Here is a 10,964-nt window from a genome sequence, read left to right as displayed (position 1 = left end):
CTCCCTGGATCGGCCATCTTTTCTGGTAACTTCTTCTGTAAGACAGCAGAACAACTAGCACTCAAAGGGATGGAAGCTACCTCAGCTAACTTCTCCTTATTCGAAAGAATATCCTTAAGGAACTTCGCGTGTTTAGGCATCTGAGTCAGTGCCTCATGGAATGGAATATTAAGGTGAAGCTGCTTCAAAAGATCAAGAAATTTTGAATTCTGCTCCTCATCTCTATCTCTACGGAGTCTCCCGGGATATGGCACTCTAGGTTTGTAGACTCTCGGTGGCTCGCTCTGTAGCTGCTGTCTCTCGGCCTGTGCTGAACTCCCTGGGCTGCTCCACTGCTGCACCTGGGCCGGTGGAGATTCCATCTGAATCTCCTCATCCACCTGCTCCTCTACAACTACTGCAGGCTGCTCAACAACTCCTCGTCTGGACCTCTCCTGAATCACGGGCTCGTCTCGTGCCCCTGCACCGCTCCTCGTCGTCACAGCTTTCGCGAATCCCTACGGGTTATGCTCGGTATTACTTGTTAGTGTACCCTAAGGCCTCTCATTCAATCTGCTGGCTATCTCTCCCATTTGCCGCTCGAGACTCTGAATCGATGCTCCATGATTCCTCATAAACTGCTCGTGCTCGCGCAACTTCTCCTGTGTCTCTTTGTGTCAGGAATCCTCTCGTGTCATGAGCTGTGACAACATCTGCGTTTGCTGCGCCATCATCTCCTCTAAAGTGGGCTTCTTCTCCCCACTGCTCGCTCCCTCACCGGCATCCTGGAATAAACTCTGACGTTGCTGAAAATCGGACTGGTTGCCGCTCCTCCAATTGGAGTTCTGATTGCCTCTCCATCCCGAACTATAAGAATTGAAAGAATTTGGATTTCGGTTTGGATTTCCTATAAAGTCTACGGCCTCCTCCTGCGAACTGACTGGGCATTGAACGGTATCATGCCCTCCTCTGCATATCTCGCACAACTTGCTCTTCGTCGTCAAGTCCTTTACAATCTGCGCTAACGCCTCTACCTGTGCCGTGAGTGCGGTGGTCGTGTCCACCGAATGCATGCCGCGTGAAATAGAATCGACGGTCTTACCACCCTTGGCGGGTGGTCACTGGTATCCACTCATAGCTAACTCGTTAAACAAAGCGATGCACTCATCCGGGACCTTCGTACGTCAAGTACGTCGTGTAGCATGTTTTGCGTCACGTACTGTCACACCCTCAAAATCCACTAACGGAGTTTTACCGTCAGAGGGTGTGAACTAACAGGATCGGAATCATTAGTTATAATCAAACCATAAAAACAAAGTTTCAAAACCATGAAAACGTTTACGAGTAATTAAATGCGGAAGCGTAAAAACCATAAAATAAATGTTGCGTCACGCAGGACGACTTAAACCCAATGATAACAGTTTTAAAATAGTTTGCATAACAAAAACGTTTTCAAGCAATGCATGATCCTATACCGCGCGCCCGCCTCGGCTACCTGAGAATAACGTACTAAAAGTGTCAACACAAGGTTGGTGAGTTCACAAGTTTATATAAAATAAAGCGTTCAGCGTTTGGCGTTAAGCGTTTTGCGTTACAGCGTTTTGCGTTACCAGATAGTGTTATGTCAATTATATATCTATAGGTAGCTAGCCTATAAAACAAGTATCACTAACTGTTCGACACCGAAGCTGACTGTTTATCATTTGCCTTGCCACCAGGTCATCCAGACCATGGTATGTGTTTAGCCAAGATTACACCCACTCGACCTCCAGTCGAGTTTAGCGTTGGGTGGGGTTTGTCAAACCCAGTAGTACTACTCAACAGTGACTCGCTATTATCCAAATATTAACCGGTTCGATGTGAATGAAGGACTTTAGTTAACGCGTTTGCCACTTAGTCTTTACAAGTGATATATAACCTATATTAACAAAATCTTAAATGCGTTTTCGGAGTATGTTATCTCCCCCAAGTGAAAAGCGTTTAAAAAGTTTAAAAAGGGGAAAGTGAAACTCACTGTTTGCGAAGTATTCCCAAAATAATTCACCAAGATGCGCGTCACAGAAAAACTCTCTCTAGCGTTCTAAAACAACAAAGAGATTTTTCTAAGTGTCGGAATATTATCGAGTCTCTAGACCCGGCACATAATACCTATGTACATAACATGTTTCGTGTTTCGTTTGTGAATCGTGTGTGACTTTAACAAGTGTATTTGTGATACGTTACATGTGTAAGCAATTATTTACGTGTCATGTATTCATAAAGTACATCACTAGCAATTACTCCCCGTAAGGGCAATTTGGTCAACACATAACAATTAACTAGCCATTATTCCCCACGAGGGAAATTTGGTCAAATCATGACAATCAATTAGCAATTATTCCCCGCAAGGGCAATTTGGTCAAAACATAACAATTATATAGCAAGTATCATGTTTCATGCATTTTCACAAAATTCAGCAGCTAGTTTCACCGAGACAGAAATTCTACTTGAAAGATTGTACTATCTCACCGATCATAGCATCACAATTAATTTACCAAAAATCATCACAAAAGAATATATGTCTTAGATTTCCAGAACATATTTTATTATATTTTTATTCCACATAGGTTTCTCACAATCATCAAATCATTACAGCAAACTCATAACAGTCAAATTCATGCGCAACAGAATGTTATTTTAAATTCCCATTAAACGAAAAATCCAATAAATGCAAGAACACTTGGGTTAGGTTCCTAACTCAATAAGTCAACTTCCAGAAGTGGAACCAACCCAATTGGTCTCGTAGTTCATGAGATATAACATTTACAAAACAACCAAACAGTAGGTCTAACAACTCAGCTTTGCACAACGTTTTTGTAAAATCATAAAAGTTAACTTTTACATGTCCAAAAATTGAAAATTTATATTCTTTAGAAACTAGACTCAACCTAGTTCACTATAGTATCAATAATCTCAACCAATTCTCATATTTACACTCCATTACAGTCAATGAAACATCAACAACACAATCTGTCCAGAAACTGTTTGCATCCAAACTCAACAATTTAACTATCTATGGACCACAAATCATTCATATAACACTCTAGACTCCACAATCACTATCCATGCACATCAATTACACATTACATACATGATTAGGGTTTTTGTTTGAACTCAAATCAAAGACACAGCAATTAACATGTAACAATATCAATTCTAGTTATCAAATCATCATCAATACATCATCAAATCAAACAAAATCATATGAACACACTAACATATAAAAATCGGAATCTAGGGTTTGTAATTAACCCAATAAAAGTCAAGATTAAGTATAAAGGATGCATAGGATAGTCGATTATACCTTCCTAGCACCTTAATCTTCAATCAAAAGTTGAAATTGATGGTATGTATGTGTGTGTATGTCGACGGCAGCCAAGGAGCCAAGGGGGGGTTCCGATCGGGGTTGTGTAGGGAATGGGGTAGAGGTTAGGGTTAACATATTATAAATAATAATATGTTACACTTTGGCCCCTCAACTTCTAAGTATTACTTATCTAGCTTAAACTATCTTGTTTACATCTTGAGTTAGTGTTTTAACCAATATTATCACATAACACACAAGTCTAACACCTAATTATCACATAATTATTGTTTTGACGTTTTTCGTTTATTCACCAATCATTTGCATCAACTCGTTTGCGTTTCGGTGCAATTCCCGAAAGACTACACATGTAGTAAGTGTTAAGCGTCATTTAAACCCTAGTTTAAATGTAATGAAGTGTGCGTTATAGATTCAGTGATCTTAAGTTTGAATTGACAGAGTTGAGTTAACGGAGTTAACCTGAAATTGACGATTGTCACACGTACGTCACTCCATTGTAGAAGTTCTCGACAACCGCCCAATCTTGCAAGCCGTGGTTCGGGCACAACGCTAAAAGATTTTTAAAACGCTCCCATACCTCGTAGAAACTCTCGGTTTCCTCCATCTGAAATGAATGAATCTGGTTATGTAGACGAGTGACCTTAGCCGGAGGATCGTATTTCTCAAGAAATAGGGTCTGCATGGCAGCCCAAGTAGCTATGGAGCCCTGTGGGAGGGACTCAAGCCACATACTTGCTTTATCGATGAGCGAGAATGGAAAAACACGGAGTTTCACGGTGTCTTCGGATACGCCGGCAAGAGGGAATGTGTCGCAGATACGCGCGATGCGAGTGAGATGATGATGCGGGTTTTCGTGAAGTAACCGGTGGAACTTAGCAGAATGAGAAATGGTGTTCAGAATATTCCAAGGAATCTGTTAGTTCGTGTTAACTCTAATGGCGGGATGTGCGATGCTGGATCTCGCGCCAACATTGGCCGGTCGGGCCCGGTCTGCAACTGACCTCCTCGGTGGTGGATTGTCGCCCATGATCCTATCCCTATCGTTGGAGTCAACGGATGAAGAAGTAGAAGATGGTGAAACGGCGCGACGTCTCTCACAAAACTCTCTCTCTGGCTCGGGAAATGCTTCCGTGTCGGGTGGTCCTTGAGATCGAGTCTGTCGCCTAAAACTATAATTAGAAATAAATTTTACAAAACTATTCTAACTAATAAGCAAAACAAAATAAAATTAATTACAAGTAGCACAAAAGGTAAGTCCTAACTCGGATTGCTCTCAAAACGCCTAAAACCGTGTCCCCGGCAATGGCGCCAAAAACTTGATGTGTGTCGGATAACCCTCACAACTAAGCTTTAATATTAAAACGAAAATCCTAAAACCACACACAACCGGCAAGTGTACCGATCGCAAGTAGTATAGACCTAGGAAGTCCGAGTATCGAACACGTGGACACGTCAGAACGCTAAAGATCACTAACCCTAGACAAGACCTACCTAAGAATAATATTTAATTGATTTTTGATTTTTAATTACTTAACTGAACTAACTGGACTAACTAACAAAAGTTACCTAAAATAGAAAACTTAACGGAGAACTAATTGTGTTGACTTTGGATGGAGAAAAACGTCTACCTAGGTCTGAATCAAACTGTAGGCCTAACAAGCTAATGGATTGAATGATATCAAGACACCGGTCCCTAAAGATGACACGACTAAGGATCGTTCGGGCTCACTGAATTACCTCTCGGTCTCACTCAACAAGCCTAAACTACTCAAAATCGGCTAAAACGACCAAACCGGGAAACAATTGCTAACGTGTTCTAATGATGGATAACCTCTCGGTCTCACCAACACTTGACACTAATGGCAATGAATACTACACAACCAAGGATAGAGGAACAATTCAACTTAAACCAAAATAGATCAACTAGTCGCTCAAAACACCTAAACCTGACAAGAAACAAACTCGCTCTCGCGCAATTCTTATTCTAGCATGCAAAGGCAATGAGACGACCCTAACTTCCTATCACCTCTCGGTCTCAAAGAAGGTATATAACCGCTGTACTTAATCCAATATATCATGCAACAAAACCCTACGGTGGTACCTACCGCAAACAAACCCTAAACACAAAGTCTAGAATCAAACAATGCACCGATCAATCAACACAAAACTAATCAACCGACACAAGGGGTTTATGCAATGAATTACCAAAATTTCCAGCCCTTAAACACAACCTATTTCATGTCTAAATCAAACTCTACAATAACAATATACGTCTATCAATCAAACAATCCAACAAGCTCATCAAATTTTAACAATTATCATCATCCTTAGGTAGAACTAACAAGATTAGCCTCTCATACTTTTTAGACAGCCATGAATACTCATTAAAAACATCATTAAACTCATCTCAAACACCTTAACAATCATCCAACAATCAATAGCAATCATAAACAAGTCAATCTCTAACACAATTGCAAAACTATGAAACCAATTGAACAATGTAAAAGGTGGAAGGATATGGAGTGATTCCGGGCTGCAGTAAGCTGATGTAAACTGATGGAAATTAGTCCCGAGACTTGTCCTTGCCTTCTTCTTCCTTCCCTAGCCGCCACAAGCTCCAACCCTAACACGAAAAAAACTTTTTCTTCTTCTTCCCTTGGCTGCTATTGCCGATCGAAACCTGTTAGGAGGCTTAGGTTTTTTTTATTTTTTTATTTTATATAATATAATATAATGTAGCTTGGGCTTGTCCAAGATGCATACGGGCCGGGCCTTAAGCTTTGTCTTGAAGTTGTATGCGTAAAAGACCCGTAAGCTCTCCGAAAAGCTCGATTTTTCTTCCTTTCCACCCAAAACCTACAAGATTATTAAAACTATGTAAAACCTATATAAAAAAAGTAAAAATACATAAAAATATAATACAATACGTAGTTAAAAGGTGCGGAAAATACGTGTGTTTTACAACACATCATACTTAAAGTTCAATCTAATGCATAAGGGTAGAATGGTCAACATTTTAGACTTCAGGTTGTCTTTAATCTCTTCTCAAGGCTTATTTAGTTTTCTCTAAGTCACCCCAATTTGACTTCAACCCCCTGGTGCCTTGTACAAAATAGTTTAGAATTTGAGCAGTTTTATTTAAAAAATCATACCTTAAGGTTGAACGTTGGACTTATGTGCCATCCGGACTTACATGCCTTACATTCAGGGTGTTTAGGACTTATTTGTATGCCCTACCCTTGTAGTTCACTTGATGCCCCTTTAAGTCTGGATATTTTGAAATTTATTATATTTATAATACTTTGCTTGCAATATATATATTTTTTTGTAAGCTATTATTTAGTAATGTTTTCTATAGCTGCTCAAATACTTTGTTAAATGATTTTGTGTGAACAAAACAACAACAGGCTAGTGTACGACTGGATAATTACCTTTCTGCCCATCATTCGGAGAGATGTGAAAGGAAACATACCTTAATCTTGAATGTATCACCACATCAGTATTAGCATGATCATTATATTTGTATCACATAGGTCGCTACACTCATGAGAAAATACTATACCAATTGTCAATTACTGAACATAGATCCTTTAAGACTATAATCCATGTGTTAGTAAATTAAACAATATACTATCATTTCCCATGGGTTGGATACTATCTCTATTTAAAACGTTTTATGCTTCTTCAAAGCTTGTAACTGAACATTATTATCATTTCTCTTATGAGTTCACCAAAAACTGTTTTATAAGTCAAAAATCATGTTAATTGTTTCAACATCACTTTCTTTGAAAACTTCATTTTGCACTTGATTTTGAAAAACAATTGGTCGTTCAAAAACATATAACTTACAAACAGCACTTAAGATTCATTCAATTAGCAAATTCATGTAGTCTTGAATAATTTTTCACTCGAGCACATATGAGTCCTATCGAGCAGAGTCAAAGTCTGTCATTTCAATGCATGTGCTTGAAGCACTTAGAAAATTATTCTAGACTTAACTTTGTGCTCGAGCAACATACATGTGCTCGAAATACTTAGAAAGTTTTCCAATATATATGTCTGTGCTCAAACAGTGGAAGCATGTCACTGTGCTCGAAATACTTAGAAAAGTTTTCAAGTAGTGTTGTTTATGCTCGAAGAGCAACAAAAGCAGTTTCAAGCACATATTCATGCTCGAAGTACTTAAGTCACTCAACATAGATCAAGAATGCAAATATTCAAGTACTAGAGACATGAACAGTAAACAAATTTCATATTTCGCACATTTCATTCAACAAGCATGATTCAATCAACGAAAAAAAACAGTTAAGCACATTTCATCAAATCATGCAATCAAGCATAGTGAGCAACAAGTAGGTAGTCAGTTAGCATCTCACTTAAGCATATTTCATCAATTAGACTTTATCAGCATTAATCATTCCTAGAAATTTTAATAGAAAAAGAAACTTGGTTTTGTCTAAGGGTTTGATGAATAAATTAGCCAAATTTCGAGTTGTATCTACCCTTTTCATTTCTATTAGCCCTTTCTCATTGCAGTCTCTAATGAAATGATGCCTAATTTCTCTATGCTTAGATTTTGAATGTTGGACTGAATTTTTAACTATAAACATGGTTGCAGTTTTATCAATGTAAGTAAGAGTGAGTAAGAAATTCAGACCATAGTCCAGCAGTTGGTTTTGGATCCATATAACCTGTGCACAGCAGGCAGATGCAGCATTGTACTCAGCTTCAGCAGTTGAGATTGACACTGTGGTTTGCTTCTTGCATTGCCATGACACCAACCTATTCCCTAAGAATTGGCATCCTCCTGATGTAGATTTCCTACTCATGTTGCAACCATCATTGTCACTGCTAGTGAAAACAGTCATATCAAAGGAGTTGTTTTTTGGATACCAGATACCCATGTCTGGTTTTCCCTTCAAATATCTGAAGATCCTCTTTACTGCCAACATGTGAGAAACCTTGGGGTTTGCTTGAAACCTTGCACATACACAGACTGCATACATGATATCTGTCCTTGAAGCTGTCAAATACATCAATGATCCTATCTTGGCCCTATATTCATGTTGGTCAAGAGGCTCGCTCCCCCTTTTCATCTGCCACCATCTTCTCATGTGTGTTCATTAGAGTGGAGACTGTCTTGTAGTCTTGGCTTTTGAATTTGTTTAAGATTTCTTGGACATATTTGGATTGATTAATGAAAATGCCATCTGTCTTCTGTTGCACTTGCAGTCCAAGGAAGAAGTTCATTTCTCCCATTGAACTCATTTTGTATTTTGACTTCATCACCAGCTGAAAGTGTTTGCACATTTGGTCATTGGTAGAGACAAAGATGATGTCATCCACATACACTTGTACTAGTAGTAGCTCTTTCTTCCATCTTTTGTAGAACAATGTCTTATCAATAGCTCCACGGCAGAAACCATTATCCAAAAGGTGATTTGATAGCTCATCATACCAAGCTCTAGGAGCTTGATGTAGTCCATACAGTGCTTTGCTCAGCTTGTACAACTTGTTTGGATGAATTGGATCTTCAAATCCTGGAGGTTGAGTCACATAAACTTCTTCATCAATCTTCCCATTCAAAAATGCAGACTTGGCATCCAATTGATACACTTTGATGTTCATAGATGCTGCATATGCTAAGAAGATTATGATGGCTTCTAATCTTGCAATAGGGCCAAAGACTTCTTCAAAGTCTACTCCCTCTTCTTGTAAGCACCCAAGAGTCACCAGTCTTGCTTTGTTCTTGACAACTATCCCTCTTTCATCCCCTTTATTTCTGAATACCCACTTGGTTCCTATTGCATATTTTCCTCTGGGTTTGTCAACCAAATCCCAAACATGTAAGTCCCTGAATTGAGCTAACTCCTCCTGCATGGCTTCCACCCAGCTGTTGTCTTTCAAGGCTTGATTGATGTTCTTTGGCTCAACTTGGGATAGAAAACAAGCATAAAGACATATGTTTTCCATTTCAAAAGAACTTCTTGTCACTCTTTCATGCAAGTCACCAATAATATTTTCTGCAGGATGATTTCTTTCAATAGAGGTAGTCTGAACATTTTGAGTTGCTGTCATTTCTGATTCAAGATTTGTCATGTTCACCTCAGAAGTTTCATTTGAATGTTCTTTTTCAGCTTCAGGAGAGTTAGGATTAATGGTATTTCCTGAAGTAGATGTCTCATTGTTTCTAATCTGCAAAGAATCAAATAATGACTGGAACCTATCTTCAAATCTGTCTGTCTCTTCAGGTTGACTCTGCTGTTGACTTTGCTCTGATCACTCTCAATTTCACTTGGACCATCATTGGATACTTCAATTGCAGCTTCTTGATCACTAATCTCCATCTCATTTGATCTGTTGTTGCTTCTTTCAAAGTTGAATCCTTTCTCTCCTGATGCACAGTTGACAACAACTTGTCCAGATCAATCTGTTTTTGCTTCCCTTTCTCTTGAATACTTGTTCTGAACATGCTGTCATCCATATCTTCATTGTAAATTTTGAAAGATTTAATCATCTTCTCTAGATCAAACAGCCTCTTGGGTCCTTCTACATTATTGAAGTGATTCTCATTAAAGATAATGTCTGAGGACTCAATAACCACCATGTGCTCTTTAACATATACTCTGTAAGCCTTTGATTAGGATGAATATCCCATAAAGAAACATTCCAAAGATTTGGATTGAAACTTGTTTAGATAGTCCTTCGTATTTAGTAGTGAGCATCTACAACCAAAAGGCTTCAAAGACTTCACATAAGGCTTTCTTTTGAAGATTATCTCATATGGAGTCTTGTTGTGAGTTTTGTTCAAAAGAACCTTGTTTTGCACATAGCATGTACCCAAAAAGTTATTGGTAAGTTTGCATCAGCTATCATGCTTCTTGTAGCTTCAATTAATGTTTTGTTTCTTCTTTCTGCAACACCTTTCTACTCAGGGGTTCTTGGAGCACTATACTATTCAAAGATCCCTTTAGAAGTGCAGAATTCTTCCATAATTCCATTCTTGAATTCTGATCTATTGTCACTTCTAATCACTTTCACTTTCTTCTCAAGTTGGTTCTCCATTTTCAGTACATAAGTTTTGATTAACTCTGGAGTCTCATCTTTGCTTCCCATAAAGAAGACCCATGTAAACCTTGAAAAATCATCAGTTATCACCAGGCAGAATCTTTTTTTCCCAATACTTGGAACACTTATAGGACCAAACAGATCTATGTGAAGTAGTTCCAACACCTCATCAATTGAGTTGATCAGTTTGCTCTTATGTGAGGATTTATGTTGTTTTCCTTTAAGACAAGAAGAGCATTTTTCTTCTAACTTGAATTCCTTGATAGGGAGACCTATCACATGCTCTCCTTTTACAAGCTTGTTTATGTTTTTGAGATTCACATGACAAAACTTTCTATGCCACAATTTTGTTTCATTCTCAGTGGCCTTTGATACAAACCATGAGCCACCTCTAGATACAACATTCTTCATTTTCAGTTCATAGAGGTTGCTATTCCTTAGAGCCATCATCATCATCGTTTCTGGTGGGATGACAAACTCAGGTCTTAAAATGAAACAATGTGCATCATTAAATCCGACCTTGTATCCTTTATCACACACTTGAGAAATGCTG

The sequence above is a fragment of the Bidens hawaiensis genome, unplaced genomic scaffold (genome assembly GCF_021521415.1).
Source record: "Bidens hawaiensis isolate Kalapana, Puna unplaced genomic scaffold, B.hawaiensis_p1.1 tig00009958_1, whole genome shotgun sequence".
NCBI classification, from domain to species: Eukaryota; Viridiplantae; Streptophyta; class Magnoliopsida; order Asterales; family Asteraceae; genus Bidens; species Bidens hawaiensis.
This window is presented reverse-complemented; position numbering follows the sequence as displayed.